Source organism: Pimephales promelas, chromosome 1 (genome assembly GCF_988280905.1).
Source record: "Pimephales promelas chromosome 1, fPimPro1.hap1.1, whole genome shotgun sequence".
Lineage (NCBI taxonomy): Eukaryota > Metazoa > Chordata > Actinopteri > Cypriniformes > Leuciscidae > Pimephales > Pimephales promelas.
The window spans coordinates 26,416,769-26,435,383 of record NC_142769.1 but is presented as its reverse complement, the minus strand read 5'-3'; the positions used below and the strand labels follow the sequence as shown (position 1 = coordinate 26,435,383).

General features: G+C 38.3%; 1 long non-coding RNA gene across 1 annotated transcript; it reads left to right on the top strand.

Moving 5' to 3' along the window:
• The first annotated feature begins 6,590 nt into the window (after positions 1-6,590).
• On the top strand, positions 6,591-11,477 carry LOC148998435 (uncharacterized). Its single transcript, XR_016156602.1, has 3 exons — positions 6,591-6,759; positions 7,628-7,793; positions 10,863-11,477. It is a non-coding gene; the product is annotated as an uncharacterized LOC148998435 (long non-coding RNA).
• Positions 11,478-18,615: the final 7,138 nt, after the last annotated feature.

Below are 18,615 nucleotides of genomic sequence, written 5' to 3'. Positions count from 1 at the left end.
ATAGGTGGCGCAGTTACGAAATAGATGTGATGTGGTCAGAGTGAGGTGACAATGACACATGCAAAGTTTGGTGTCAAAATGTGAAGGCATTGCAGAGATAAAGCCTAAATAGTAATTTTGGCAGCATGCCTAAACTTTGATGCTGTGGTATACAAAAACGGTTTTGTCTATCATCGTGCAATTCATAACTTTTAGTCGGCACGGTCTGGAGATGATACGATTCAATTTTCGTGAAAATCGGACAAACGGTCTAGGAGGAGTTCGAAAAAGAAGGTTTTTCAAAGAAATAAAGATGGCGAACAGGACGTTTGTCTGATTATGGAAAACCTGATATCTATGTTTTCGGCATAACCGAAGGAATCTATTAAGATCAGTTTCATTGCAATAGGCAAATTTATTCAAAAGTTATTAGCGTTCTCAGAAATTAATTATAACTTTTGACCAACAGGTGGCGCTGTCTCAAAATCTTTTGTGTACCTTCAGGGCATGCTGCTTATGGCACACACTGAGTTTTGTAATATTACACCAATGCATTTGTTTAGTATAGCATTTTATTTCACAAAACTCTATTGAAGTCAATGGGAATTTCACGTTTTGTTCTATTATAGCGCCACCAAGAGGCTCAGTCCCACAATTTTTTTTATGTGTCCTCAGAGTGACCCCATACATATGTGTGTCAATTTTGGTGCAAATATCTCAATTCACTTCTGAGTTATAAACATTTATATGAAAAAACACGTAAAAAATGACTGACACATGACTTTGTTTGAATTTTACTACCCCTTACTATCAATATTTTCGCATTTGGGCATTAGCAAATAGTTAACAAGCTATGATTCCGTGTTTCTGACGGTGGTTTCGTCTCGATCGGAACAGCGGTTTTGAAGATATCGCCAAGTGTTTTTTTCGCGCTAAATCGCTATGCTACACCAACCGTAAGACGAAACCCAGCATGTTTAGTATCGTTGGACTCGGCAACGATTCAGGACCTCAAAAATATGACTCCCGTGAAAATAAGTGTACCACACCCAAAGTTATAAGCGTTTGAAAAAAAAAATTCACCACTAGGTGGCGCTGTTTCGAAACTTCTCAGGCTCCTTCAGGGCATCGTACTGATGACCCATACCGAGTTTCGTAACAATTCGTTCATGCGTTCAAAAAATACAGCATTTTAGCACATAATTCAAAATGGCCGACAGCCAAAATGGCCGATCTGGGAAAATTGGATATCAGTCGACTCGGCATGATGCCCTGAATCTAACGAGATGAAGTTTATGATTTTTGGACAAACCGTTCATAAGTTACGAGCAAAAATAGCCATTTTTCATATCTCCGGACCACTAGGTGGCGCTGCGACGAAACGCAGCAGGTAGCCTCAGGTCATGCTTGTGATGACACGTACCAAGTTTGGTCTGAAAACGAGTAAGCGTTGCGGAGATACAGCCTCACGTCTGTTTTCGCAAGCGCTACGTAAAATTTGTTTACGCGTTTATCGAAAACGGTTATTCGAATCATCTTGAATTCCATAACTTTTTGTCAGCACTGCCTGGAGATGATCCGGTGCGATTTTGGTGAAAATCGGACAAACCGTCTAGGACGAGTTCGCAAAAGTAGGTTTTTTGGAAAATTCAAAATGGCGGCCGTTTTTTTATGACGGAAAATGACGTCATAGGGTGCGATCGAATCGGCATGAGCTCAGGAACAAGAGGAAAAAAGAATTTTGTTGATAGGCCTTACGGTTCAAAAGTTATTAGCATAATAAAAGTGAAATTTTGGACAGTTGGTGGCGCTAGAGGGAATGCGTTAGAGACACCAAAATTGGTGTATTTAAAGTTGGGACTGTCCTCTATCAGAATGTCAAACCAAAACAACTTTCCCGCAAACCGGTCTATGGGCTGCCATAGACGCCCAGTCGGAAGAAGAATAATAATAATAATAATAATAATAAGAACCGGCACAGATACAATAGGTGCCTCCGCACCTTCGGTGCTTGGCCCCTAATAATAAATATAGCTGCAAGCAGCCATTACCGGGGCCAAGCGCAAGAAGCGGCAACATATGCCAAAATGGCAAGGAGTGGCAGACCAACTGCAGCAAGGAGCAATTAAGGGCATTTTGAGAGAACTTTGGGCAAATGGCTAAGAAAATCACATAAACATTAACTTATAAGATGATTTAATGGGTTATCACTTTCGAACAATAGGTGGCGCAGTTACGAAATAGATGTGATGTGGTCAGAGTGAGGTGACAATGACACATGCAAAGTTTGGTGTCAAAATGTGAAGGCATTGCAGAGATAAAGCCTAAATAGTAATTTTGGCAGCATGCCTAAAATTTGATGCTGTGGTATACGAAAACGGTTTTGTCTATCATCGTGCAATTCATAACTTTTAGTCGGCACGGTCTGGAGATGATACGATTCAATTTTCGTGAAAATCGGACAAACGGTCTAGGAGGAGTTCGAAAAAGAAGGTTTTTCAAAGAAATAAAGATGGCGAACAGGAAGTTTGTCTGATTATGGAAAACCTGATATCTATGTTTTCAGCATAACCCAACGAATCTATTAAGATCAGTTTCATTGCAATAAGCAAATTTATTCAAAAGTAATTAGCGTTCTCAGAAATTAATTATAACTTTTGACCAACAGGTGGCGCTGTCTCAAAATCTTTTGAGTACCTTCAGGGCATGCTGCTTATGGCACACACTGAGTTTCGTAATGTTAGACCAAAGCATTTGTTTAGTATAGCATTTTATTTCACAAAACTCTATTGAAGTCAATGGGAATTTCACGTTTTGTTCTATTATAGCGCCACCAAGAGGCTCAGTCCCACAATTTTTTTTATGTGTCCTCAGAGTGACCCCATACATATGTGTGTCAATTTTGGTGCAAATATCTCAATTCACTTCTGAGTTATAAACATTTATATGAAAAAACACGTAAAAAATGACTGACACATGACTTTGTTTGAATTTTACTACCCCTTACTATCAATATTTTCGCATTTGGGCATTTGCATATAGTTAACAAGCTATGATTCCGTGTTTCTGGCGGTGGTTTCGTCTCGATCGGAACAGCGGTTTTGAAGATATCGCCAAGTGTTTTTTTCGCGCTAAATCGCTACGCTACACCAACCGTAACACGAAACCCAGCATGTTTAGTATCGTTGGACTCGGCAACGATTCAGGAACTCAAAAAATGACTCCCGTGAAAATAAGTGTACCACACCCAAAGTTATAAGCGTTTGAAAAAAAAAATTCACCACTAGGTGGCGCTGTTTCGAAACTTCTCAGGCTTCTTCAGGGCATCGTACTGATGACCCATACCGAGTTTCGTAACAATTCGTTCATGCGTTCAAAAAATACAGCATTTTAGCACATAATTCAAAATGGCCGACAGCCAAAATGGCCGATCTGGGAAAATTGGATATCAGTCGACTCGGCATGATGCCCTGAATCTAACGAGATGAAGTTTATGATTTTTGGACAAACCGTTCAGAAGTTACGAGCAAAAATAGCCATTTTTCATATCTCCGGACCACTAGGTGGCGCTGCGCCGAAACGCTGCATGTAGCCTCAGGTCATGCTTGTGATGACATGTACCAAGTTTGGTCTGAATAGGATGAAGCGTTGCGGAGATACAGCCTCACGTCTGTTTTTGCAAGCGCTACGTAAAATTAGTTTGCGCGTTTATCGAAAACGGTTCTTCGAATCATCTTGAATTCCATAACTTTTTGTCAGCACTGCCTGGAGATGATCTGGTGCGATTTTGGTGAAAATCGGACAAACCGTCTAGGACGAGTTCGCAAAAGTAGGTTTTTTGGAAAATTCAAAATGGCGGCCATTTTTTTATGACGGAAAATGACGTCATAGGGTGCGATCGAATCGGCATGAGCTCAAGAACAAGAAGAAAAAAGAATTTTGTTGATAGGCCTTACGGTTCAAAAGTTATTAGCATAATAAAAGTGCAACTTTGGACAGTTGGTGGCGCTAGAGGGAATGAGTTAGAGACACCAAAATTGGTGTATTTAAAGTTGGGACTGTCCTCTATCAGAATGTCAAACCAAAACAACTTTCCCGCAAACCGGTCTATGGGCTGTCATAGACGCCCAGTCGGAAGAAGAATAATAATAATAAATATAGCTGCAAGCAGCCATTACCGGGGCCAAGCGCAAGAAGCGGCAACATATGCCAAAATGGCAAGGAGTGGCAGACCAACTGCAGCAAGGAGCAATTAAGGGCATTTTGAGAGAACTTTGGGCAAATGGCTAAGAAAATCACATAAACATTAACTTATAAGATGATTTAATGGGTTATCACTTTCGAACAATAGGTGGCGCAGTTACGAAATAGATGTGATGTGGTCAGAGTGAGGTGACAATGACACATGCAAAGTTTGGTGTCAAAATGTGAAGGCATTGCAGAGATAAAGCCTAAATAGTCATTTTGGCAACATGCCTCAAATTTGATGCTGTGGTATACGAAAACGGTTTTGTCTATCGTCACGCAATCCATAACTTTTATTCGGCACCGTCTGGAGATGATACGATTCAATTTTCGTGAAAATCGGACAAACGGTCTAGGAGGAGTTCGAAAAAGAAGGTTTTTCAAAGAAATAAAGATGGCGAACAGGAAGTTTGTCTAATTATGGAAAACCTGATATCTATGTTTTTGGCATAACCAAAGGAATCTATTAAGATCAGTTTCATTGCAATAGGCAAATTTATTCAAAAGTTATTAGCGTTCTCAGAAATTAATTATAACTTTTGACCAACAGGTGGCGCTGTCTTAAAATCTTTTAAGTACCTTCAGGGCATGCTGCTTATGGCACACACTGAGTTTTGTAATATTACACCAATGCATTTGTTTAGTATAGCATTTTATTTCACAAAACTCTATTGAAGTCAATGGGAATTTCACGTTTTGTTCTATTATAGCGCCACCAAGAGGCTCAGTCCCACAATTTTTTTTATGTGTCCTCAGAGTGACCCCATACATATGTGTGTCAATTTTGGTGAAAATATCTCAATTCGCTTCCGAGTTATAAACATTTATATGAAAAAACACGTAAAAAATGACTGACACATGACTTTGTTTGAATTTTACTACCCCTTACTATCAATATTTTCGCATTTGGGCATTAGCGTATAGTTAACAAGCTATGATTCCGTGTTTCTGGCGGTGGTTTCGTCTCGATCGGAACAGCGGTTTTGAAGATATCGCCAAGTGTTTTTTTCGTGCTAAATCGCTACGCTACACCAACCGTAACACGAAACCCAGCATGTTTAGTATCGTTGGACTCGACAACGATTCAGGAACTCAAAAACATGACTCCCGTGAAAATAAGTGTACCACACCCAAAGCTATAAGCGTTTGAAAAAAAAAATTCACCACTAGGTGGCGCTGTTTCAAAACTTCTCAGGCTCCTTCAGGGCATCGTACTGATGACCCATACCGAGTTTCGTAACAATTCGTTCATGCGTTCAAAAAATACAGCATTTTAGCACATAATTCAAAATGGCCGACCACCAAAATGGCCGTTCTGGGAAAATTGGATATCGGTGGACTGGGCATGACGCCCTGAATCTAACAAGACCAAATTTATGATTTTTGGACAAACCGTTCAGAAGTTACGAGCAAAAATAGCCATTTTTCATATCTCCGGACCACTAGGTGGCACTGCGCCGAAACGCAGCACGTAGCCTCAGGTCATGCTTGTGATAACACGTACCAAGTTTGGTGTGAAAACGAGTAAGCGTTGCGGAGAAACAACCTCACGTCTGTTTTTGCAAGCGCTACGTAAATTTTGTTTACGCGTTTATCGAAAACGGTTATTCGAATCATCTTGAATTCCATAACTTTTTGTCAGCACTGCCTGGAGATGATCCGGTGCGATTTTGGTGAAAATCGGACAAACCGTCTAGGACGAGTTCGCAAAAGTAGGTTTTTTGGAAAATTCAAAATGGCGGCCGTTTTTTTATGACGGAAAATGACGTCATAGGGTGCGATCGAATCGGCTTGAGCTCACGAACAAGAGGAAAAAAGAATTTTGTTGATAGGCCTTACGGTTCAAAAGTTATTAGCATAATAAAAGTGAAACTTTGGACAGTTGGTGGCGCTAGAGGGAATGAGTTAGAGACACCAAAATTGGTGTATTTAAAGTTGGGACAGTCCTCTATCAGAATGTCAAACCAAAACAACTTTCCCGCAAACCGGTCTATGGGCTGCCATAGACGCCCAGTCGGAAGAAGAATAATAATAATAATAATAATAATAAGAACCGGCACAGATACAATAGGTGCCTCCGCACCTTCGGTGCTTGGCCCCTAATAATAATAATAAGAACCGGCACAGATACAATAGGTGCCTCCGCACCTTCGGTGCTTGGCCCCTAATAATAAGAACCGGCACAGATACAATAGGTGCCTCCGCACCTTCGGTGCTTGGCCCCTAATAATAAGAACCGGCACAGATACAATAGGTGCCTCCGCACCTTCGGTGCTTGGCCCCTAATAATAATAATAATAATAAGAACCGGCACAGATACAATAGGTGCCTCCGCACCTTCGGTGCTTGGCCCCTAAAAAAGGCTCATTGCTTTCTTATCAACAATTTTTATAAAGCTTTTTCTATCCTAGTTAGTTACCTTCTTTCGAGTGACTCTTTATCTTTGCTGGCATAGGAGACTAACGGTACCACTCCCTCAGATGTAGAAGAGGCCCAGCTGTCTCCTCCCTATCACTCCAAGGATTATCATGCTTGGTAAGTTTCACATTCACTGTTAACAAATCCTTAATGTATTAACTTTATGCAGAAGCAAAGCAACGTTTCTGGAAAACACTAGTGAATGCAGAGTTTGTGTCGTGCCATTCTCTGCACTAGTCAGCAGTCACTTCAAAAACTTAAGTTATGTGGAGTAAGTTACTCTCTTATTTTTAGTAGCCACCTATAATGTCGTGATTACTATTTCAGATTGCTTGCTATGCCTGTGTCACTCATTGTTTTTCTATCACCAAACCAGTAACTGCTATTTAAAATCCTTAAAATTCACCTCAAAATGAAAGTTTCCGAATAATTTACAAGATATCCATGTCTTTCTTTCCTTCCTCAATGAAAGAGAAATGACATTTTTGTAGGAAAACATTTCTAGATTTTTCTTTGAATAATGGGCTCCAGTAGTCCAACAATTGTAGATAAAAAGTATATAAATTATAAGTTTTTTTTCAGAAAATGACTGATCATTTCGCTAGATAAGACCCTAATCCTCAGCTGGGAACCTGTATAGTGCGTTGAAGTACTTCAAAGACCTTTGAAACTGCATTCATTTGGACTTTAAAACGTTGTTTACAATTGAAGCCCATTATCCAAAGAAAAATCAAGAAATGTTTTCCTCAAACTTAATTTCTCTTCCACTGAGGAAAGAAAGACATGGATATCTTGGATGGCATTAGGGTGAGTAAATTATTAGGAGATTTTCATTTTGAGGTGAACTAATCAATCCTTTAATCCACTGCTTCAAAGATATGTATGCTCCCTGCCCTGTTTTTACAATAATTTATGTGGAAAAAATCTTTTATTGAATGTATCGCTATGAAATATAATTTTTGTGATGACTCTTGTCTTTACTAAGGAGAGACTGCAAAAAAATGGATGCTGTCGATCAAGGGGAGGGTCGTAACCCCACCTGGTGCTCACATGGTGGACTTCACCACTGCCTTGGCCGCTCTCTTCGCCTGTTACGTATTCAACCTACAGTATTAGGTGGAAGCCAGCACAACACTGGAGTTTGATCAGAGGTATTTTTATATTAAATAATTTGATTGCAATGTAAAAGCACATTGACAATTGAAAAGCTGTTCAAAATCATCTTCTCCCTTTAAAATGTTATGTAATAGGTAGGGCCCTATGAAATCCATTTTATTTTTTCCCAAATTCCGTTTTATTTTTTCCCAAATTTCGTTTTTTCCGTTTTAATTTTAGGGAATTAGTTTTTTTTTTACCCTTGACTGTTATTTTAGTTGTAAAAAATAGTATGCTTTTAAAGTTAATGATAAAAATCTATTAAAAAAATAAAAATAAATTAGGAATGACCTTAAATTTATTGAGGTAATACAGACAATTACTCAGTAGCCTTTTCAGGACAAATACTGCATGATGCAACATAACACTGCACTCTTCAAGTAACAACAAAATATGGTTATGAGCTTTAAACTGTCCAGTAATATAAATTATATTAGTTTATAAGTTTAAATAAAGTCACACTCTGTCTCTCATGGAGTTCGCTTCGCCTTTGTCCAGTCCGGCGCCTCAGACAGACGTGGTGTGCACGTCGTGTGTATGTGTGTGTGTGTGTGTGTGTGTGTGAGAGACGCGTGAGTGAGAGAGAGACGGAGGGAGAGCGGGGAAATACAACTGAATGAATACGCTGCGTGTTTTAAATAGTGTTAAAAACCGAAACGCAGTATGTGGCGGCGAATTAAGTGTGGGAAACACTGCATAAGTCACGTGCGAACTGCTCGGCACTGACGGCTTATACCGTTGAGTTTCTTAACTTTTAGTCGACGAAAGGAGAGCCGCTTCGCCATGCTTTCATTGTTTTGATTTCGTCATTGGAGCTGAAATGATGGGTTGGGGGGTTGAGTCGCCCAGATTTGCTTCCCCCGGTCTGCATTTTCAACAGACATACGTTCTTCTCCCACACAAAAACAGAATTTCAAACCAAATATGTAAAAATCCACGAAATTCCGCGTTAACACTAGATTCCGCGTTAATTGGCCAATTCCGCGATTCCGTCCGCGATTTCGTTATCGCGGAAATCATAGGGCTCTAAATAGGGCTGGGCGATATGTCTGAAAACTGTATCACGATATAAGTGTTTCATATTGGTTGATATCGACAATTATTGATATTTTTATGACCTATTTAAAATAAGGACCATGAGAAAAATATATTACATTTAAACATTTTTATTTTAAACCTAAAGGATTAGTTCACCTCAAAATGTAAATTTCCTTATAATTAACTCACCCCAATGGCATCCAAGATATCCATCTCTTTCTTTCTTCAGTGGAAAAGAATTTAAAGGAGAACTCCAGCGTAAAATGAACCGTTGGTCTAATAACACATTTTTACCTAGTCAGCCGTTCTCTGATATTTGTTTTCATGATAATCGAATGTAAAGAGTTTTATCTCTAAAAACTGTTTAGATTATAACGCTAGTATATGGGGACATATAATAAGTAAGATCTATCGCTAGTTAATACCACTAACAAGGCTCAAAATAGCCCCACACTAACACCAAACGGCATTCGTGGTTCGACTTGTCGAGACTGTTTTCCCAAAGTTGGCTCCTGCCTGTATACGCGAAGTGGACTGTCTTGATAAAATATCTTCTTATTATACTGTCTTTACACTTACAAAGTTCTCAATGCTTCGTTTTGGATGTAGGGACCCTCATTATATTACTATGTTAGTGTGGGGCTATTTTGAGCCTTGTTAGTGGTATTAACTAGCGATTTCTTTTTACTTAGTCAATGCCCCCATATACTAGCGTTATACACTAAACAGTTTTTAGAAATAAAACTCTTTACATTCGATTATCATAAAAACAAATCTCAGAGAATGGTCGACTAGGTACCAATATGTTATTAGACCAAAGGTTAATTTTGCACTGGAGTTCTCCTTTAAGAACTAATCCAGGGAAAATTAAGCAGTCAATCAAGTTTACAAGATTTACTAGATGGATTTCCACTATAATCAACAATTATATAAGACACATGACAAATGTAAACATATAAAAGAAAAAAAGTAAAAACTTAATATCTTTCGCCGCCAGGGTGGCGCCATTGCGCAGTATTCTAACATGTGACGTAACGGGGTTGGTTGGCTTTAGTTAATAGGCTTTGGGCAGTGAATATCCCAACATCAAACTGTTTACACCACAGTGTTTTGACCGCGGACGACTAATGTTAGGTACAGTTATTAGACAAAAAGACAATGTCTAATGTTATGTAGACAATCTGCACTGTGTTCACGTGTTCAAACATTGTTCACGATGTCTGCCATCATATTCCCGTCTCGTCAACACCATGTAAGTTACGTTGCTATGTAGAGCAACACCATGTAAGTTACGTTGCTATGTAACCACCACCGGTGGTGGTTTGGGGCGAAGAGCGGGTTTGAAATGCTAACAGGTGTCAGTATGGCTGTTGAATTGCGATGCCCACTGTGTCAGAGTCCATCTGCTTTCAAGAGGTTGATCTTGACCATGCGTGGTCAATTCTGCATCACTGGCACGCACGTTTACCATGCTATACCATCTATACTAGTTAAAACTCATAAATAACTACAAATAACTAATGTTAGGGTAATCTGTTATGTTTTGTTGCGTGTTTCTTAAAAAAAAAAAAAAATATATATATATATATATATATATATATATATCGGCCGATATATAGGAATATCGGATTTTAAAACCAACAAATATTTGTAGCGGTATCGGCCTTCAAAATCCTTTATCAGTCGGGCTCTAGTTAAAATAACTGATCTGTCACGAGACGTCTGAATCGGTATATAACAAATTGGTAACACTTTACAATATGGTTACATTTATTAAACTCTATTTAACTACATTAGTTAACATTAACTATTAATAAACTGCACTTCTACAGCATTTATTAAACTTTCTAAATGTTAATTTCACCATTTACTAGTAGCCTAAATTATTTAAATAAGTTGTATTTGTTAAAGGAACACTCCACTTTTGTTTTTTATTGGCTCTACAACTCTCCCAGAGTTAAACAGTTGAGTTTTACCGTTTTCGAAACCATTCAGTCGATTTAATGTGTTTTCTTCTTTAATTTCAGGGCTCCAAATAGGATTCTCTGTCTCCAAGGTCAAGGCATGCAAGAGGCCATAGACCTTTGCCAAGTGGCAGGGGAAGTTTATTTTCCTTTCTGTTTTAAATGTTCATGCAAATGTTAAATATATATTTTTTTAATGTTCAATGTTTTATTTTATTTCAATATTGCCATAATGTTATTTATTGCTCTTTAGAATGGGGTAATCAGTTATTTGCACAACTTCAAAGTAGTTAAATTTTTTGACTGTATTGTATCAATTTGCATTATTGTTCCATTATAGCAACTAGTCATACGGAACTAGTGAATGAACTAGTAACAGTTTGCTCTGTAACTTTACAAATCTTGTAATGAAATAGGCTCGTTGTATCAATTTGTATTAGCCTATTGTTCCGTCACAGCAACCTGTCATACAGAACTATTGAATGAACTAATAACAATTTGCTCTGTAACTTTAAAAAAACGTTTTGTAAAATTTTCTTCAGTCGTAAATTAAAGGAACACGACAACTTGTTGGGACTTTAGCATATTCACTGTATCCCCCAGAGTTAGATATATCTCGTGCATGCTGTAACTCTGTCTGACACACCCACCGCTAGCCTAGCTTAGCACAAAGACTGGGTCTAAATGGCTCCAACTAGCATACTAATCCCAATAAGTGACAAAATAACGCAAACATTTTCCTATTTACATGTTGTGATTTGTATAGTCACAGAGTGTACAAAAAACAAGGTCATATGTGACACAGCCATCTTTACCGTATAAATATTGGGAACTATATTCTCAAAAGGCGAAGCACTGCTACTTGGGCGGAGTGATAACCGCAGCACCCGAGGCGCGTTATGGAGAGGAGCAGAGAGTTCGTTCAGAGTTGGAATAATAGAGTCAGCAATTACTAGATAGTGAAATCATAGTTTACAATCATGGGTGTTCGCTGTATTGTAAAGAGCTGCGACAATAAATGGGAGACCAGGTAATGCCATGATGTTTCAAAGAATTCCGAACAAAAATGCATCCTGACTAATAAATATCACAGGTCAGCATTTTTGTTTGGAATTCTATGAAACATCATGGCATTACCTGGTCTCCCATTTATTGTCGCAGCTCTTTTAAAATACAGCGAACACCCATGATTGTAAACTATGCTTTCACTATCTAGTAATTGCTGACTCTATTAATCCAACTCTGAACGAACTCTCTGCTCCTCTCCACGGCGCGTCTCAGGTGCTGCGGTTATCACTAGCAGTGGTTCGCCTTCTGAGACTATAGTTCCCAATATGCGGTTAAATGATGGCTGTGTCTCATATGACCTTGTTATTTGTACACTCTGATTTATACAAATCACAACATAAATAGGAAAATGTTTGCGTTATTTTGTTACTTATTGGGATTAGTATGCTAGCTGGAGCCATTTACATCCAGTCTTTGTGCTAAGCTATAGGCTAGCGGTGGGTGTGTCAGACAGAGTTACAGCACGCATGGAGATGAAAAAGGTATGTAAGGATTTATCTAACTCTGGGGGATACGGTGAAAAAGCTAAAGTCCCAAAAAGTCGGAGTGTTCCTTTGAATATAGCAACAGTAGAATAAGCATGATAATAGACTTCACGCCATTAGACTATCTAAAGTTAACACTCCGCTGGGTGTTGTGGCCACATTACTTGCATAGAACGTGCATTAACTTTGGATGGTATAATGGCATGTTGTCCAATGTCCATTATCCCTTTGTTGTACCTGTTTTGTCATTTCTGTTCACCAAATCTTTTTAAATAAATAACTGTTAACAATTTTCTTATTGTCTGCAGTTGATTGCAATGTTTTAGAAAAATGGGTGTTTCTTTTAATGATGGCTAATATTAAATGATAGTGATATAGTATTTAAATTGTACAGTGAGAAACTGAATTTACAGTGCTTAACCGTTATCTACTGTTTATAGTACTGTGTTGCATACAATACATAAAAAACAGTGCTTAATGTTTTTTGTATGTAAATTAAATTGAAATTTTCTTCTACAGTAAAACAATCAATGCTGTAAATACAACTAAAATCAAAATATTTCAATGTTTTTGATTTCACAGTGTTTACATAAAATACTGTGAAAAGTACACTACCCTTACTGTAAAACGTATTCACAGTAACTTACTGGCAACGATTAGCCAGTAAGTTACTGTAAATACAACTAAAATCACAGTATTTAATTGTTTTTGAATTCACAGTATAAACATAAAATACTGTAAATGGAAGTACAGTACCCTTACTGTAAAGAGAATTCACAGTAACTTACTGGCTAATCGTTGCCAGTAAGTTACTGTAAATTTTACAGTAAATTTTTTACAGTGAAGGTAAATAGGCCTGTGCCCTGACTCAACAGAAATCTGTTTAACTTTCTAAAGATATTTTTTGTTTTTATGGTAGGGTTTTATTATTTCAAAGAACTTATCTTAATGCTTTATTAGTGAATTGGAAGGCAACACTATTTTGATTATCCCCTTTAGACATTCTACTAACTATAAGTAACTTTTTAACTGCATTACAACTTATGCTCTTTTGAAGATATAGACTGACTGCTTAATATCTGCTAACACTTTATTGTGATGTTCCCCTAACCGACATTCTGCAGACAAAAAGTAACTTCGCAACTTCGTGTCAACTTAGTTTACTAGCCCAACCCTAACAGTTATCTGGTATGAAGCTGCAAAGTTAATTAGTAAAATGTAAGTTATATATAGATACAAATACATAGATGCATATTTTAACCTTTAGGTTACAAGTCCATCCATAAAACCATTAGGTGCCACAATTGTGTAAAGGCTACATATACACAACCACACACACACTATAAACAGAAGCGAACAACTTAAAACATAGTGCATAGCAAACACCAACAATACCAGACCAAGAATGAGTGAAGGTGAGTAACTTAAATACACATATTGATTGACTAAAATGACAAGCTGATGATTAAATTAATATCCAAGGTAACTGATTATGGAGGGGAAAAGGGAACAAAAGAACACTGGCAAACATGTGATTAAAGAGACTGATAGCAAACAAAAACAAATCTAAGCATAACTGTGACACTTTTGTCATGGATGGAACACCCTCATCAACACCAGACCCAGCTCCACCCACTCAATCAGCTGAATACTAATCCAGTGAACCTACACACAGCTCATCAACAAACAGTACTTAAAGGCAGGTTCACACGGGATGATTTTAAAATTGTTGGCCGATTTTCCAAACCTGAGAGACCCCACACACGGCGATAAAAAATCACGGGTCTAACAGATTTGGTCGTACAGTGTGTGGTGCGCAGCCACATGGCAAAATCAACCCATCACACTCGAACCGATTTGACTCCCGAGCATTCCCAGGTCAGACGGAAAATCTCGCAAAATCCCTCGAGATCAAACATGACTTCAGAGTGAACAATCATGGCGGACGAAGAGGATGCAGTGGAGATAGTGTAGTTTGTTTTTAACAGGAAAAAAAAAAAGTCCACTTTGATTTTGTTTCCCGCCTGTGCTTCCTCTACGCCTCGTCACCTCGCTTTATGATTGGCTACATGCCACAGTTCACAGGCTGCGTGCTCGTTCGTCCCCGGGGGACACCACACACGAGGAGAAATCGGGATAAAACAATCCAACATGTTGGATATCCCCGATTTGAGATCGGAGCGGTCCCAGCATCCTTCCGAGCAGACGAGAGCAGCCTTAACACACCACACACAGCATGAATATCAGATTATTTTACGATAATCGGAGCATCCTTAAGATTGTCAGAAGGGGTGAATCTGGGCTAAAATCGGGCCAATAATCCTGCCGTGTGAATCAGCCTTAAGCAGTCACCTTACACTCCCCAAATGATTTTGTCTAGTTGTAAACAGAGAAAATTTATATGGAGACATATGGGGTGGTGATGGCACAGTGGATAAGAGACATGCCTTTGGTGTGAGAGACCCAGGTTCAAATCCACTGTGAGACACCAATGTGCCCCTGAGCAAGACACTTAACCCCTAGTTGCTCCTGAGGCATGTGCCCTCTGACATATATAGTAAGTCGCTTTGGATAAAAGTGTCAGATAAATGTAAATGTAAGTAGTAATTCATTAAATATCTGATGATTATACCCTCACTGTTTATTTATTTTCTTTTTTTTTTTTTCTGAATAACTTCATCTCAAATGAAGAGTACCGCATTTATTGTATTCTGTCCAAAAGAAAGGTGTCTGGAAACCACATCCCAACCAGATTATCCACTCAGACAGGGATGCCATATGTTGAACCAGAGCTTGTAATAAATAAGCACTGCACATACCCCTTACACAATCCTCAATGCAACTATATAGACCATTTCACAAGATGTAAACAACACTGGTCCAAAAGCACTTCCTGTTTCAGTTTTTTAACACTACATAAAAGCTGGGATAAAATACAACCAACAGAACATTTAAAACTGAATCAAAAAGTTAAAAAAACATCTTTAAGATGTTTTCTTTACATGTGAAATAAAGAAAACAGTTACAAACTGAAACAGGAAGTGCTTCTGGGCCGGTGTTGTTTACATCTTGTGAAATGGTCTATAGGAAAACCCGTAACGCCAAAGATGGTGGTTGTATGCACTTGTCCCGCCCCTCACACTTGAAAGCCAAATGTCTGCTTTTAACAGTCAAGCCGAGAAATATTTAAGCCTATCGTCTGGTTCCGCTGACGCATCCACACAGTCGAGGTTTGCGATAGCGGGGATGATTTGGCTACAGCAAGTTGTGTTGTGTGCAAGATCATATGGAATCCACATGGAAGAGGTTGATAACAACCCAAAGGCACCGGACTACCAAGGTAGTTAAAGCATTTTACTGTATATCGAGCACAAATGTAACCTTGTATTCGAAGTATGTGCAAAAGAGCACAACACCAACATTCTAAATGGAGACGTAATTGAAGTTGGTGTCGTGAACCCTTGCGCGCGTATAGTAAAAGTATAACCTGTGGGGAAAAAAAAAATGTTTTAAACCTTTTCAGCGATTTTTATCATATTTTACTGCTGTTACAATACATGCAGTTTTATATCCCGTGTAGCTACCAGTGAAAGTACAGTTCTGACTCTCTGCTCATTCATTTCGATAGGAGCCTGGTTTTATTGGTCCGAAAAAGCTGCCTGGAGGCGTTGCCAAGATGGCGGCCGAGTGGCATAACTTGCCTAAAAGGACTTTGTTGTTACCAACCACACAACTTAACTGACTCCATACCTGCTACAATTCCTTCCCTTCATCTTTCGCTTTCCTCGTCTCCAGCTCATCATCACCTTCACAGCACCTGCAAGTTGCAGTCTGTGTGAACGTCAAATATGCAAGTTAAGTCGACCAAACAATCTATCTGCTGAACACTCACCTTCTTATCTCACTTACTCTTTGCTATCTGTTAATAAACTATATACAAACTAATCATGACAGTGAATAAAACAAATATGCCTTATAATTTATATTATATGACATTTATAAGAAATGATTCTGGGTGAATCAAGATTGAAGTTTAAAGTCTAGACAGTTTAAAGCAGCAATATTCCAGCTAAACACTCATAAAAATAAACGTTCCAAAAGGGGGTTTTTACCATGATGCCATAAAAGAACCATTTTGAGTTCCACAAATAAACTTTCAGTGTTTTTTTTTTTCTTAGTGTGTATACAATTTTAAAAATCTAAAGAACTCCTTTCCACTTTCTCATAGAGTTTTAAGTGAACATCAAAGACTAAAAAAACCCACATTTTTCAAACTTTGTACCATGTGATTTCGGTCCATCTTTTGTAAAGCAGCTGAAATAAGATCCTGGCCTCCTGTTAAAAAGAAAGGACGGCCCTCCCTCCCGGAGCTTAACCACAAATTGTGTTTTATTAAAGCCTGTAAATCAGTTTTAGTAACTGTGTACCACAGTCCCAGTCTGTATAAGCAAGACCTCTTAAAAGCATCCAAAGAGGAGGAATTAGTGGCACTGGTATTCTCATAGGCCGAATGATACATGAAAAACGAGGAGGGAAGAGTTGCAGTCGCTCGTGTTGTAGAACGCCACCTCTCCTATATCACTACTGTTCTATTTATGTTTCAAAGGGAGCTAATTACTCCAGATCCAGACTGTTAAAGGCAATTACCACATAAAGAGAAAGAGAGGGGTTTACTAAAAATGTTGCCGTCCAAATTCATTCAAACTGCTAAATTGATACCAGACTTGTAAGCATCTGCACGTGGAACCAATTAGAGAGTTAATTGGTTTATGATTGGGGCAAACAATTCAAACTGAAGCACTATAGATGGGTTATGAAAGGGACAACTGCTTTTTCGAGTAGTTCATGTATACAGGACCTAAACGCAGGCTTGTGAAAATATACACATTTGACTCAGAGCTGTGCTGCTCCTTTAAGAAAATAATCCTTCTCATATCTGACCCCCAGAAATGGTGCAGAAAATAAGGAAACTCTGATGTCATTTGATTTTACACTGCAACACATATTTTAAGCTTCTCTCGTCTGCAATAAAAAACACAAAGTAATAACAACAAGACACCACAGTGATGGAGAGGACTTTAAAATGTGGAGAAGTGTTTCACAAGTTCACTCTTATAAGCAAATGGAAAAAATAAATCGAAACTGTGACTGCAAAGCACAACATGGGGCTGTAAAAGTGGAAAGCAAACACACAAAAAGAAAAATTATTAAATAGTTAATAAGATGGCCCAGTTTTACTATAGTGCCATTGTGCAGAGTAATAAGGACTCTAAACTGTACAATACTTGCGTGTACTTACAGTGTACTTACTTAGAAAGTGCTGGCTAATAATATAAGGTAAGTTCATGGATTTGGGTAGGGTATAGGTTCAGGGTTAGTACCTAGTTATTACCCAGTAATTATAATTACTATAATAAGTACATAGATTTTTAGGGTTTGAGGAGAGTAATATTAAATCCAACTGGATTGTTTATTTATTTTATTTTTTTTAATTTTTTTTTATTATTTGCTGCACATAAACAGTGGATAAATAGGCAGCAGATGTGTCCATATAAACAGTTTTTTTTTTATATATGTTTAACTTTTTAAAAAATAAATTAAAGTAAATAAGAAAAATGGAATAAGTGCAGAAACCCCATTAAGTCTTCAAAATAGCTGATGCTTTTGGGCAAATTATCTGTTAAACCTGTGGCACATACTGTGGTGGAATTGTTTTGTAAATTGCAGAGCACATTTCTTGCATAGTGCTGAATAGTCATTTAAGAGGAAACAGCCCATGGACAATGATTGAAGCCTTGCCACGCTCTCTCATCCAGCCAGAATGATGTGGTATATCTCTACAAGAGAAAGAAGATGATAGAAAAAAGACAGAGTGAGAAAAAAGCAAACCTAAACACAGCCCCCACTTCTGCTGGTGACAGCCCTGCACATTTTTCTTCCATAAAAGTATATGTGACTGCTGGGATGGGGCGAATAAGGAGTACTTTTGTTTGGGAAGGAAACCACAGTGAACTTGATAGGCCCTTGCGTCCATTAAATCACTGTGCTTTGCTTATTTATTTAGCCACTTGCATCATTCTTTGCTCCGGCTTTGTCTGCTTTAGTGACAACAAAGCCAAGATAATTTTTTCCCAATACAAGTCTGTGAGTAATCTAAAAGCAGCATTGTACGAGTCATGTTCCTGATTGAACATGTATTGGCCACTGTGCACTCATACAGAGGGGAGATTCTCCTGGGAGGTGGCCAAAGTTTGAATCAATAG